This window comes from Mycteria americana, chromosome 2, assembly GCF_035582795.1.
Source record: "Mycteria americana isolate JAX WOST 10 ecotype Jacksonville Zoo and Gardens chromosome 2, USCA_MyAme_1.0, whole genome shotgun sequence".
Classification (NCBI taxonomy): Eukaryota; Metazoa; Chordata; class Aves; order Ciconiiformes; family Ciconiidae; genus Mycteria; species Mycteria americana.
In genome coordinates, this window is record NC_134366.1 from 27346170 (window position 1) to 27359478 (window position 13309).

A 13309-nucleotide genomic window follows, 5' to 3' on the forward strand; every position below is an offset into this window, starting at 1 on the left:
TGTACATCACTAGTGCAATGTCCCCAGCTCATGCAGCACATCCTGTAGAGGTATTTCCCCATGGAACGTCTCATTGTATTTCAAGGTAAACTGTGTCCATATTTTCTAAAATTCTTGGGCCTTTCTTGGACCATACAATAGAATCTCTTCCTCCTTCAAGTTCTTATAGACATGACATAATTTCTGCTATTTAGCAGGTAAGTTGCTACCCCTACTCTGAGTTTCAGTTCCTTTGGGTCCATTAGTGCTTTTCAGCCCTTCTTCCTTTCTCCCATGTTTGGGTATGCTTGGATGCCTCCTTTCCAGACCACAGTAACTCCCTGAATCACAGAAAAAACTAGGCTGGAAGGGACCTCTGGAGATAACCTAGTAAAACCCCCTGCCCAAAACAGGGCCAACAGCAAAGTTAGATCTGGTTATTCAGAGTCATACCCAGGCTAGTTTTGAGATTCCCCAAGGATGGAAATTCCACAGCCTCTCTGGGCAATCTGTTCCAGTGCTCAACTGTTCTCATTCATCTGCTCTCTAATGATTTGGATCAGACTGTGATTTAGAAATGTCTCCAGTACCATGTGATTAATACTATGAGGTTTTAGTGGCATTCACTCTGGTAAGAGGGTGAGATTTTCTGCTATTTCAAGACCTCTCTTCTTCAATGTATCTTGTGCAGACGATTTATCAGCAGGCATTTCTGAAATGCTACCTTCTGGATAAAGTGTTGGAAGACATTAATTAGCTGCCCTCCTTGCCCTATCTGACTTTCCAGTACCAAATTGTACACCTAACATAATGAATATGCTTGTTAGAGAGGGCTTGGAAGCGATGTCATTTAGCATGAGTGGGTTGTTTTGTTCCTGTATCACTGCGTGATTGTTCTTGTGTTGATTTGTTCCTGATTCATTGCCTTAAAGATCTTTAATATCTATGCATACATGGAATACCCTACCATTTTTCTTCTCTACTGCCATCATCAAGTGCACCCTCTCCTATGGCTTCTTCACTTTTCTAATTAATGTCTCTATTGCCAAGGGGCTCAAAGTGGAAATAATAGTTATCACGGTGCAGTATGCATTTCTGGTACTGCCTTATAGCTAGATTTTGCAGCAAGCAGTTGACATCCTCTGTCTTCAAACACACACAGAAACTTAGTATTACACAGGCCTGCCAGGCTACACCCTTTTCCAGTTTTCACTGCTCTTAAGGTATTTATCAAATTTAATGAATAGCTAAACTTTAGATCCAAAATTGATTCTGCAGGAGTGTCTATTAGAGAGATATCTGGATGCTTACTTGTATCCTTGGACTTTTATCTACATAGAATAAATGTTCTCGTATCCTACTAGCCTTGTTTTGTGCCACAGGTTCAATTTTTCCTGTAGTCAGTCCCAAAAATTGTACCCCAATACTGATGCTAATTTTTATGGCTATTTCTTCTTAATTTATTTTAAAAATTCCATGTCTCACCACTATAAATCTCCTTTTCTTAACAGCAACATTGCTGCTGGCTGCTTTCCCTAGAGACATTCTTCAGCTGCACACATTGAAGGCTTTGATCTCCTCAGTTTGCTTTGCAGTATTTAACATACATCTTCTCAAACACCTGCTTTTCATTTTTCATTGCTGATACTTCCACACTCACTGGCAACTTGCTGGGTTTGTGCCTCTGCAGTATGCTTCTCTTCTAATCTGAACTCTGGTTTGATGTTCTCTCTGGGACAGTGCCTACGAGTGACTTCTGACCTCCCACACTTTATCATCTGCATGTCATCACCACTACTGAGGTGTCCTCTCATCTGCTCTGTATCTCTTACGCTCTAGCCATTCTGGTGGTATTTTAGGATGTTCAAGTGTCCTCCATTAACATACATACTTTTATTTCTTTTTTACCTCATCCTATTAGAAGTTTCCAGAACCCCACTCTCCTCTACAAAAACAGTCTTTGTAATCAGTTACAGCTGGCTGATTCACTCACACCAAAGGACTCAGTAGGTCCTCAACTTTCCTAAGATTTCTTCCCTGAACAGAGAACTCCTCTCTCTGAAACGATATATTTCAAATCACTGCAGCTCTCCATCCACATTTCTTCTGTTCGCTTCAGAAGTTTTCCCTTATAGACATCTATAAATGTTCTCATCTGTCTGTACAAAAGAATATGAGAAACAGAGAATCCTTCTCCTTCTTTGCCTGCCTTCCAGCAAAAAAAAGATTTCATCAGCTAAACCTGGGCATTAAATGAAGCCTTCTGGAAGATCAGGAGGTGTATGCTTCTTGCCTTTCTCTGTATGAGGAACATAAAATTTTCTCAGATTCTGTCTGTGTCTTCACCATACCCTCTGAAGCTCAGCACAATACACCCATGAAGAACAAACACCATTGTCTTAAGATCAGTACACCAGTGTTTTAACTATGCATGGTGAAAATGGCTCATGAAAGGGACTAGAACCGTTAAAGTCCACTGCAAAAGTCTACATCAGCAGGGCTGAATTGGTCACAGCAGTGGCAGATTGACATCCTGTAGGTTTAAGTCCTGGAAGAAAATAAAACATCACCAGAAATCTTCACAGATATCTGCTGACAGCAGAAGACTGGTGAAACTCCGGAACATCATGTATGACTGGCACATTGTCAAGGGTACTGCCTCTCTCACCTTGAGCTCCTCCATTACTAACTTTCTTCTGTTCCACTCCTGCCTCCTCCCAGACATTAGCTGCTGCTTCTCACCTATTTCCACTCTCCATTCTTTCAGCACCATTCACAGTTCCCAGTCAGACCTTGCTCCTTCCAAGCTTTCTGCCACAGCAGTACCAATATCCTTCCCTGGCCTTCAGTTTCTCCCTTTCTTAACTATCTTGCTTTCCTGGCTTCATGACTCCAGTATATTTAGTGGCGAAGAGAGGGGAGGGAATTCTGTCTCTTCCAATGCATCTTCCTCCTATTGCTCTGGTGTCCTGCCAGCTCCCACCCCTACTAGCACCTAAATGCCTCCTCCTGGGAATGTCAGTGGTTTTCAGACATCAGTTAGTCCCTCAGCATCTAACTTGTCAAACAAGCTTGTCCTTCTCAAGTGCTTCCTGCCTGTAACTCCACTGGCCCTCAGTACTAACTCCTAATCCCAGTTTAAGTATCCCTCTTCCATGTCTGAAACCATTCCCATTTTCCCACACTCCACACTATTTATACCTCTTCCCACTCCTCCTTTGTGCTTTAGTCTTGTTCGCTCTGCTCGCAGTTAGGCAGCATAAACTGGCTTACATTACCTCAAAACTGATTGCAGACCAAAGTTCTAGGAAGATCAGGGCTGTACATGTGTGGGTGTGTTCTTACACAAATGGTAGAAGGTTCAGTCCTGACTCAGAAACCATCTACTGCCAAGTCCATTTTCCACTGCATGGTAGCACAAGAACTTCTCAGAGAAAAAGAGCAACCAGAACTTGCAGATATAAGCAAAACAATATATCCTGTACTAAAGGAGATTTTCAGAGATGATGAAAATTATCTGGCTAAGATTTTCCAAATAAATTCAACACATTGAAGATTGACACAGTTAACTTTTCCTTTTTTATAGTATGTACTGTGAATAGGGCTGTATTCTCTCCCAGTATCTCCCCCAGGCTGTTGCATCCTTGTCCTACCAAACCATGCCCATTGCAGAGTACAAGACGCTTATTATATTATGGTGCATTTGTTTGAATTAAAACAGTATTTTACTATAAATAAAATACTTTTATACATAATTGAAATTCTGCTCACCTGCAAAAGTATTTTATAATGATTGTAAAAATCTAGTTTTCATTTTAAAATTCCTGCAATTCATTAATATGTTTCCTTTTTCATTGAAAAAATGGAACATTTTCAACAGTAAAATTAGTTCTGAAATACATTTTATAAAATACTACACTGAAGGAATTGGCATAACTAACTACCTTTAAATGTTATACCCATGTGATTTCTCCACGTGGAACTACATATGAGTTGAAAACTGTACTTCATCACTTCAAGAAACCTCTTATCAAACGTATTCTTTGATGTGGTATGTGGCACGGCTGTAACGTATCTGATGACCTGCATTATAGTAAATAATACACTGACCATATGTTGCAAGTTATTTACATAAGTAAAGAAATTACAGGCTTTGATACTAATAAAACATTGTCCCAATATTTTGGTAGGGTATGAAGATACCTTCAGTTAATAGTCGAGGTTCCACAGGACTGTTTCTGTGTACAGTGCATACATACCTCCTTCTGGCCTAACCATACTAATTTCTCATGCTCCATAGGCCATTAAGCCCCACTTCTTTTCCTCTTATTAAAGGGGAGGCTGCTACATTTTTCACCATGGCCTAGTTTAAATACAAAGATTTCTGTCATTTCTATCACTGCGCAGAGAACTCAAATAGTTACAGCAATGACAAAATGCTGGAGTGGGCTTGGATTTTTAGTTTGCATGTGGATCTCAGACATGAATTATTTTGGATGGTAGGTGAAAGAGAAGAAGTGATAGCTATATGGTCACTACCTACAGGTTTTTCCAGTGATGACCCCCAATTACATTAGGCATTTCATGGGATGAACACATTTCCTTCAAAACACTGCAGGTCTGATTGCCAATAAAGTCAGCAGGCATTTAAACACTTATAAACCCAAGCATACACGTTTTCTTTTCAGTGCTGAAATTACTCCAGTCTTTAGGAAGCATGTACGATCAAACACCATGAGACAATAAAAACAAAAAATACAATAAAAAACAGCAGAGTAGAAAATACTGGGTCTGTTTTATCTGTGAGAACATATGGTAACAATGATTATTATTTATTACTTGATCCTGCTTCAACCCAAAATGCAGTTGGCAACATTTGAACACAGAGGAAAATATTGTATTGTAATGCAAACAGCTCAAGGGCCGCAATGAGTCAAGCCCTTGAGCAGCCTGTAGTAGGGGAAATGGCCCTCAGAAAATTAAAGGAAGTCTCCTGGCACCCAGTTTGTTCCCCATCACTGAGTCTTTCTCAAGACCAGGGCATAAAGGATTTGCTGAAGTCCAAGCACTACAACTCCACAGGGTCAGGAGCACATGATCAGCTGTCTATGGGTTACTCTTTCAGTTTCTCAAGGATGTTCTTAAACAGCCTGAAGCAAAGCCAAAGACTTACCAGAGATGCTCTAAACTGGTCAGACTGAACTACCCTTTGAATCAGCCTCACACTAATCTTGTTTGCCATTTTCCTTTGTTAGAAATAGAGTTCCTGGAAGAGTTGCAATACAAAACACTAAGATTCAATAATCCGCTCAAACACCTGTATAAGCGACTAAACCAGTACCAGTGATCTGTCTTACCGATGCATTGCATATGCAAAATTAAATCTTGGAGCATAAATGAAATTTCCCCTGCTACAACATATGTAAATGGAAGACAGCGCTGTCTATTAGTTAATTAGGCATTTTGTAAGTTAACTTTCCAGAAGGTCATCTCTACCACCATACACACAGGTGCACACATCATCCAAAGCATCTCTTTCTTCTGAGATCTGCCTTTTCTACAAAAGACTTCCTTCTCTAAATTTTTTTTTATTTGATGTAATTTCTGCATCCCATATCCTGCAGTCTTCATAGTGTTTTCACCCCAGCAGCAACAGCACAGCTGAGGGTAACAGCAGCGAACCTACCCTTTCACCTTCCGTATTGTTTAGAGAGTAGGGAATTGGAGACAAAAGAAAGTAAGGATCCCATTAGGAGATGGACTGACTGGTGAGAACAGAAGGAGTTCTTATCAGGAGAGATCCAACTTTTAGTCGCATGAGGAAATTCAGCAGTCTTAGATACCTTTCTCTACCAAAGCCAAGAAAAAATTAAGAAGTTTCTCTAAGCAGTTAAAGGTGTAAGCATCCTCTCTCTCCTGTCCAATATTTAAGGCTGGAGGAGATTGCACGTAGCATGTTTAAGAGTATGAAATGCTCACACCCACAGGGTGTTTCAGGCTGCTAGTATAATTTGTAGAGGGACTATCATGACAATTTAAAGATCATCAAGTATCTTTTGTTGTTCATTGTACTCCAATGGATGAGAGATGAGAGCCCATAACATACAAATAGCTGTAACTTCATGGGACAGCATTCATTCCTCTTCTGTGAGGAGTCATACTTGTCCATCCAAAGATGCCTACCACCTGCTTGTTAGCTGACATACAGAAAATTACACCATCATGTTTCAATGATGAAAAGGGAGCGCAACGTAAGAGAAGGGCCTAGGCATGAAGCAGCTGCACAGCTACAGGTAACTAAGAATACAGAATACAGGCTACATACTAAGGCTACAGGTAACTAAGACTACATGAATGGAGACAAACATCAGGAAAGAAAGCTGGGGCAAATCACATGGTGATAGCTCTGCACAAAAGAATGTAGCTTGGGAAACAGAAAGTGAGACACAAACAGATTCTGTACTGAAGGCAGCGTGGAGCATCACCAGCTTGGTACTGCATCATAACAGGGGTAAATTTAAAAGGGAAAATCACTTGTGGGGGTCACGTTACTTCTTCACAGATCACTTAAATCAAGACAGCTTGATTTGCTACAGATAACTGCTCTGGCACACACAACCTGCAGGGAAGATCCAGATACAAATATCAGCGAAATACAACTGCAGAGCTACCTGTGATTTTTCGAAGCAGTTAACACTCATTACTGATATCAGATGGAGGGAAATCAAAACTAAACGAAATGGAGTCAGCCATCTGCATACATCACAGCTGAAATGCTACAGTCACATGAGCTTTTTCGTGCTAGAGCACACCTCAGTGCTGCCTGAGAGAAACAGAAGTGGCTAATTCACTCTCTGAATTTATTCAGTCTTTGATTACCTTTCTCACTCTTCCATCAAGCTCTAAACAGTGCCATGGATTACAGCATTTTTTGTTATGCGAGCACTGAAAACGAAGCAAATATTTCACCATAAAAAAAACACATGCAGAAAATTCAGTTGACCTTTGAAGGGCTACTGTGCCAAATGTGGAGTCTCATTCCAATCACTAATAAAAAAAGTAAAATAGAAGTTTAGTTTCTTTTTCTTTTACAAGTATATCTCAGCACAATCTTAACTACGGAGCTTTGACATCTTTGTAATAGCAACACTGTGTTTTCAGAAGCATTTCACATTATTTAAAAGAGATATTTTTAATTGTCAGCTTAGTTCTGAGAAGACAACTCTGAAGACAAGACACAATTCATCTTCACTCAAGCAACCTCCAAATATGTCTGTGAACTCCCTTGGCATTGCCTGCAGAAGTGTCCAATTTCTAGGACAAAACAATAGAATAAAAATCTGCTTTTCTAATTGTGGAGGGGTAGTTCAGCACTTTGTAGCACATCCAGGAAGAGAAAGGCATTTCAAACACCTGCTTTTGAATAACAGCAATTTTCTAACCTGAGCTTTAGCCTGTGCTAATGATGACATCACAAACTAAAGTTAACAAGTCAAAGCCACCAAGCTTACATCATATCTTTCTACTCCTTTAGAGTACATACCGCTAGAGCTACAATGAATAAACTATAGTGAAACCAGAGATTGAAAAATACTGCAAAAGTCATCAAATGTATTATTCATCAAACTTTTGGTAATAGTTAAAAATATTCATCAAAAGCCACAGACAAAGAGTGATATGGTTCTTATACACACTGCTGGATATGACCAAGCAGGAAATTATTTGCTGAACAGTGTCATATGAAACTGTGACACTGAAATGTGACACGGGAAACTGAAGTGCATGCTTATTTCCAAAAACACTACTAAACATGTGGTGTGAACACCCAATTCTGCCAAATCTGTGCCAGGTCTTTTATTAAGTATAACTGAAGTAAATGACAAAAAAGGCAAGGTCCAGAAGCTTATTTTAAAATAGATGCCATTCTGTGCCACCTTTAGTGAACCACACGGGATTACTGTGAAAAAAAAATGGAGTACTGTAATCATGTCGAGGTACGGTGATGCACTTGCATGAACTGCATTTTTCAGTTTGTTTTGTGTCTGGTATGTTTAGGTAAGAACACCAGAACTGCACAATCAATCCACCTCCTCCTGGACTCAGGAGAGATCCTCCCTGCAGGTTCCCTGGGTGTCTGGTGCACAGGTTAAGCTGATCCTTGCAGTAACCCACCTTTCAGGACTACAGTGCTTCAGCATGCAACGTGCTAAAAGCATTACTAGTTTGCCTGTCCACCATATGATCCTAATTCAGAAGGCATTTTGGGAACCATGGAAAAATCCATAGCAGCATAGCTCTGATGTGCTTTATATCTACTCTCATACCCAGTGCTATTTCCCATCAACTGTGTTCAATGACTCCAACTTTCTCCTCATGGCTGAATGCCAAAACTTCTTGTTCTTCCTTGGTTTAACGTTTAGTCTCTGCATACGTCCATACAAGGCAGCACAGGCAGTCAAATGGAGCTCACTACTAGAGGGTAACTACCTCCCCACCCTGGAGACCCATATCCTTAACAAAGGGTCACCTCAAAAGCATGGAGCCAACTGAATGGCTCACAGGCTCACTGGTGAGGCAAAACCATGTCCTTGGTTTGTTCAGCGGATCACCTGAAGTAAGACTCCTCCAACATCTGTGGATACCATCTTGATTAAAAAGGTGTCCAGCTGAAACGTGCCCATAAATACAACCTTTAGCATGAGGTATGGATTTTCCAGTTGTAACTTTTGGGTGAATACCAAGCCCAGCATTGTTAGCAGTGCTAACTATTGACTGAGATGTGGCCAATATCTCTGTCATCATCACCTTGTATTAGCTAGTTTTCCATATAAGCAATTCAGTGCGTCTCTCCGTTTTATAGGCAAAATCAGTTCAAATTTTATCCAACATGAAGGACAGTTTTAGAAACAGTCTTGCATACAGATTCTCTGTTCTTTCCATTTGCCAAATCCCACCATCAAAAGCTATGCATGGAAGCATAACTGTAACAAAAACAACAAAAAGCTTCAGCACAAAGTATCTAGGGTATATGCGTTATTCACCTTCAAGCAAAACTCTCTTTTAAAATTAATGGTGCTATTTAGCCGTGTGATCTTCCACAGTTGCTTCTCCTGCTTCAGAAGAATGAGAATTACCTTTTAGGAAATTTACATCTAGGCTTTCTCTGCTTCAGAGCCGCTTGTTACAGCACCTGTATTGTAGCAAGTCCTCATACAAAACACCACCTCTGTAACGCAGTACCATGCAGAGATCCCAGGGCTCATCCTGAAGCAGCCATTTCAGGTACCCGAAGCTGCTCTGTCACGTAGGCAGGGCAGCCATCCAGAGACCAGCCCTTGGCTTCTCAGGACTGGGCCACGGGGCGCGTCTTGCCGCTGGCACTTGCGTTGCACTCGTGTACCAGAGGCTTCTAGCAGCCAGACCCACTCCTTCCTAAGTAGGGAAGTGACTAAAAGCAATGTCAAATGGAAAGCGGGTGTAAGACCAAAAAACAGCACAGAACAAACAACATGTAATTATGTGCTGTTCTTTGGCATGCTAGTAAACATTGCAGTTAATACTGAAGTAAACAAGATCAGAGGGAAATAACATACAACCTTAAGGCACTGGTCATTCATTTCTGGGCACCTTTATCAAAGAATCAATTAACATTCAATCCTGTTAAAAGATCCTCGGTGTACCCTTGTTAAGTATGGAGTACTCATGTTTCAGACCTAGATCATCTCTTGGCCTCCTACATAGCCTTCAGCAAGATGTCTCAGTCTCTCTTGACTATTCACATTGCAAATTTTTCAAGAGAGTGACTTTTACTCTGGGCTTGTAGTTCTAGGCAGGGACCTGACTGGATGCCACTCTACCACAAACAGCAGTAGAAAGTGCTCAGCACATAACAGGATCGCCCCTGAAAGGCACAGGTATGATCTGTGCTAGCATTAATATGAGTTTCAATATTGACTTAAATGGCAACAGTTAGGACCCAAATATCAATTATCAGAAATAAAACAAAACTGAGCTTACCAGCTTACTAATATGTAGAACCAATGGGCATTTCCAGAACTGAATTTCATGGTACTTGCTAGCACAACTTTCAGTCAAGTGTAGCTCAGTTATTTAGTTGCTCATTTTCCCCCAAAACAGTATTTGCATGCGTAATTTTTAAAATAAATACAGAAGAGTCTTTTTCCTACATAATGATTTTCATGAACTCTAAGTCATGATATGCTCTTTCTTCTTCCATTTTCACTTATACAAAATTAGTGGAAATTATTGGCAGTTATGTTGGTCATGCTAATATTCCTATGTAATAGGACTTGCAAGTGCCCATTTAGCTTCTTACAGGTCCATAGATACAGATTTAAAATTAACGTATAATACTAACTGGCTAGATTTTAAGCATTGTTCCATTCTACTTTGATCCGGAAGAGAGTTGGAAGAAAAACAATTCAGCAAACACTCTGTAGAACATTGTTTTCATCTTTAATGAAGATTTTCAACTTTTTCAGATGGTTTTCAAAACCATTCTGCTGTAGACATGAAGAAAAAGAAGTTTGCTAAACTAGGTTCAGTCAGTTTATTAAGCTAATCCTTGTGAATATATTATTCAGTAATATTTCAACAAGGTTTTTAGGAAAGATGCTTCTGTTCCTTCATCTCCCTTAAAGCTTATGAGCTGCAGAGAACTAAACTGTAACATACCTCAACTGTTTGCTGACATTTTTATAGTAAGTCAAATGTTTAGCAGTTTATTTGTGAACTTCTTTGCCACAAGCAACAAAACCTGATAATATTCCCTCCCATACTGGCTGAATACCTCTGTTAAAATATGGTACATATACAAACTGCAATTTAACTTGTTTATGATCCATTTTGGTGAAACTTCCCATAAAAATCGGAGTGTAAGACAAATCTGAACTGCCTACTCCTCTTGAAAGCACAATACAGTTTATTATATAGAGAGTTTATTTAAAATATTAAGACCTGTGTGGCTCTTACCCATGATTCTAAAGCAGTGCTATGGAGAGTTATTAGAAGCGCCATCACTAGCCAAATTTAAACATTGCCACTTGAATTTCTAACCAAAGTAGGCTGGCACTCACTATAAATAATAATGAAGATCTATGGTGAAGCCCACTCTTTGGAGGGGTTAATTGGGATTTTGCCATTGATTTTAACAGGCCAACATTTACTCAAGATTTATAAAGTCAGCATACTTTACTACATGCCAGCAGGTACTGAAACACAATGTTTTAGTTCATTCAGAATAATTTCATGCCAACCAGCATATGACAGCTATAGTAAGCACCAGAGAGGTAACTTAGCAAAGGTTACCTACTGGTAAAGGTTGTCAGATGTCTGAAGAAATTAAAAGGAAATATTAGCTCTCATGTATTTAATTTACCTACTTGACAATTACACTTAGGATTCTGAGTGGTGAATTACATTCCCTCTTCAGCTCAACACCACCTGCAGTTTGGGCTGTTGGTGGCAGAGGAATGTTACCCTGGTCAGCCCTGATACGTTCAGCCCTAGAGCAGTGTAGGGACCCGACCAAACACAAGGGCTCCCCACCTGAGTACCACCCTACGAACACTGGAGAGGAAAAGAAGCAGAAGCAAGAGCTTTATTTGACTCAGTGCCTACAAAAAGACAAAGGCATTTTAATGTGATGGCTTGATTAATTCATTCTAAACTCCCTTTAGCCAGACTACTTAACTCTATTGTAACAGGGAAAGAAATCCTGGTAAGAATATCACACGCTAAGAAGTTCAAGTGGTAGCCAGCGTATGTAAAAGCATGGCAGGAAAGCATCTGTTAGATACTGACGATATTGATTTCAAGAGGTCTTGGGATACACATCTTTCTATTTACTCTTTTTATGAATGATTTTTTTGTTCATCACTTCAGTTACAACTGACATTCTGTAACTAAAATAAAACAGAAGTTTTTCTCTTTTCTTTACAAATTGTCAACTACGTTAACCTTGTCAAAAAGCCCGCAAGAAAGAAATCAATATAGCAATTTAAAGACAAAATTGGCAGGCATTTATATTGTACTTGGACACATCTAGTAAATAGTCTCATACATCAATCTACCGTCATCAGTGGCAATATTCTGAAGCCTACTAATGTTTTTACATTTGCGACGTCAAATGACAAAGAAAGTACAAATATCGGTCCAGCAGATGAAAAATAACACGGAAATAATATCTGACATGAATGAGAAGCACGGACTAGTGACTCAGGTGTTATTTAAACGCCCTGTACTCCCAGGATACAGAACGGCTACTCTATCACCTACACCGTATGAGCAGCGACCTGCTCGCCAGTGCAAAAGCCGCAGTGGAAACTCCGGGATTCACCGCTCCCCGTCACCCCCGCGCAGCCCCCGCGCCGGGCGGGCCGCTCCCGCGGAGCCCCGCGGAGGCTGCGCTCACCCCCGCGCCCCGACCGACGCCGTGCAGCGCCGCCGGCGCCCGCCCGCACCCCCGCGCCCCCTCCTCCGGGGTGGCACCGCACACGCCGCTGCTGCGGGTCAGAGCTCCCAGACCGCCTCCCTCTTTTTTCCCCTCTTTTCCCCCTATTTTTGGCCGCAACGTCAGCCAGGACCTGCCCTCCCGGGCAGCGCCCTCCCCGCCGCTCGCTGGACCCCCCGCGGTTCTCCCTCCCGGGAGGGAAGGGCAGGCGGCGAAGTTGCCGGGACTTACGGTGGCAGCGCTCCCGGCGCTGGCGCGGCACCTCTCCCGGCCTCCTGTCACCTCGGGCCACCTCCGCGGCGGTTCGGCGCCCGCACCGGCGCAGCCCGGACGGCCCTTCACTCCTCGGAGGGGCGCATGGCGCCGTCCGCTCCCCGACACCCGCCCGGTGGGTCCCCGCGTCCCGGAGGGGGCGGGCGGGCCGAGCACTTCAGCCGGCGCACGGACAGGCACTGGCCAGGGCCGAGCCCCTCCGGCGGGGCTGTGCCTCGGGAAGCATCTGCCTCCTCTCGCCCGTCTCGCCCGCGACGCGCCCACCCCCCGCTCCCCCCCGGGCGCCGGCGGGGCTTCGCGCCGACGTCGGTGCGGGGCGGACGGAGAGCGCCCGGCGGCCGCGGCAGCGCCTCCCCCGCGCCCGCCTCCCCGCGCCTCCCGGCCGCCTGCTGCCGGCGGGGCGGCCGCGCAGGAGCCGGCGCTGCGCTGGCGGGCGGGGCGGGGGCGGCGAGGCGCTCCGGCTGCACCGCCTGGGGGGGGGGGGGGGGGGCGGGGAGGGGAGCGCGCTGAGGGGAGGCGACGCCCGCCCCGTGGGCCAGGGGCGCGTCCCCCGGCTCGGCCCCGCGGAGGAGGCGCGGGCGGCAG

At 42.9% G+C, this 13309-nt stretch overlaps 1 protein-coding gene across 1 annotated transcript in view; it reads right to left on the reverse strand.

Annotated features, from left to right (window-relative positions):
- The window catches only part of CALCR (calcitonin receptor), a 177812-nt gene extending 164704 nt beyond the window's left edge, over positions 1–13108 (reverse strand). The window contains exon 1 of the mRNA XM_075495530.1: positions 12683–13108. The gene's annotated coding sequence lies outside the window, so the exon portion shown is untranslated. The remainder of the gene's footprint in view (positions 1–12682) is intronic.
- Positions 13109–13309: the final 201 nt, after the last annotated feature.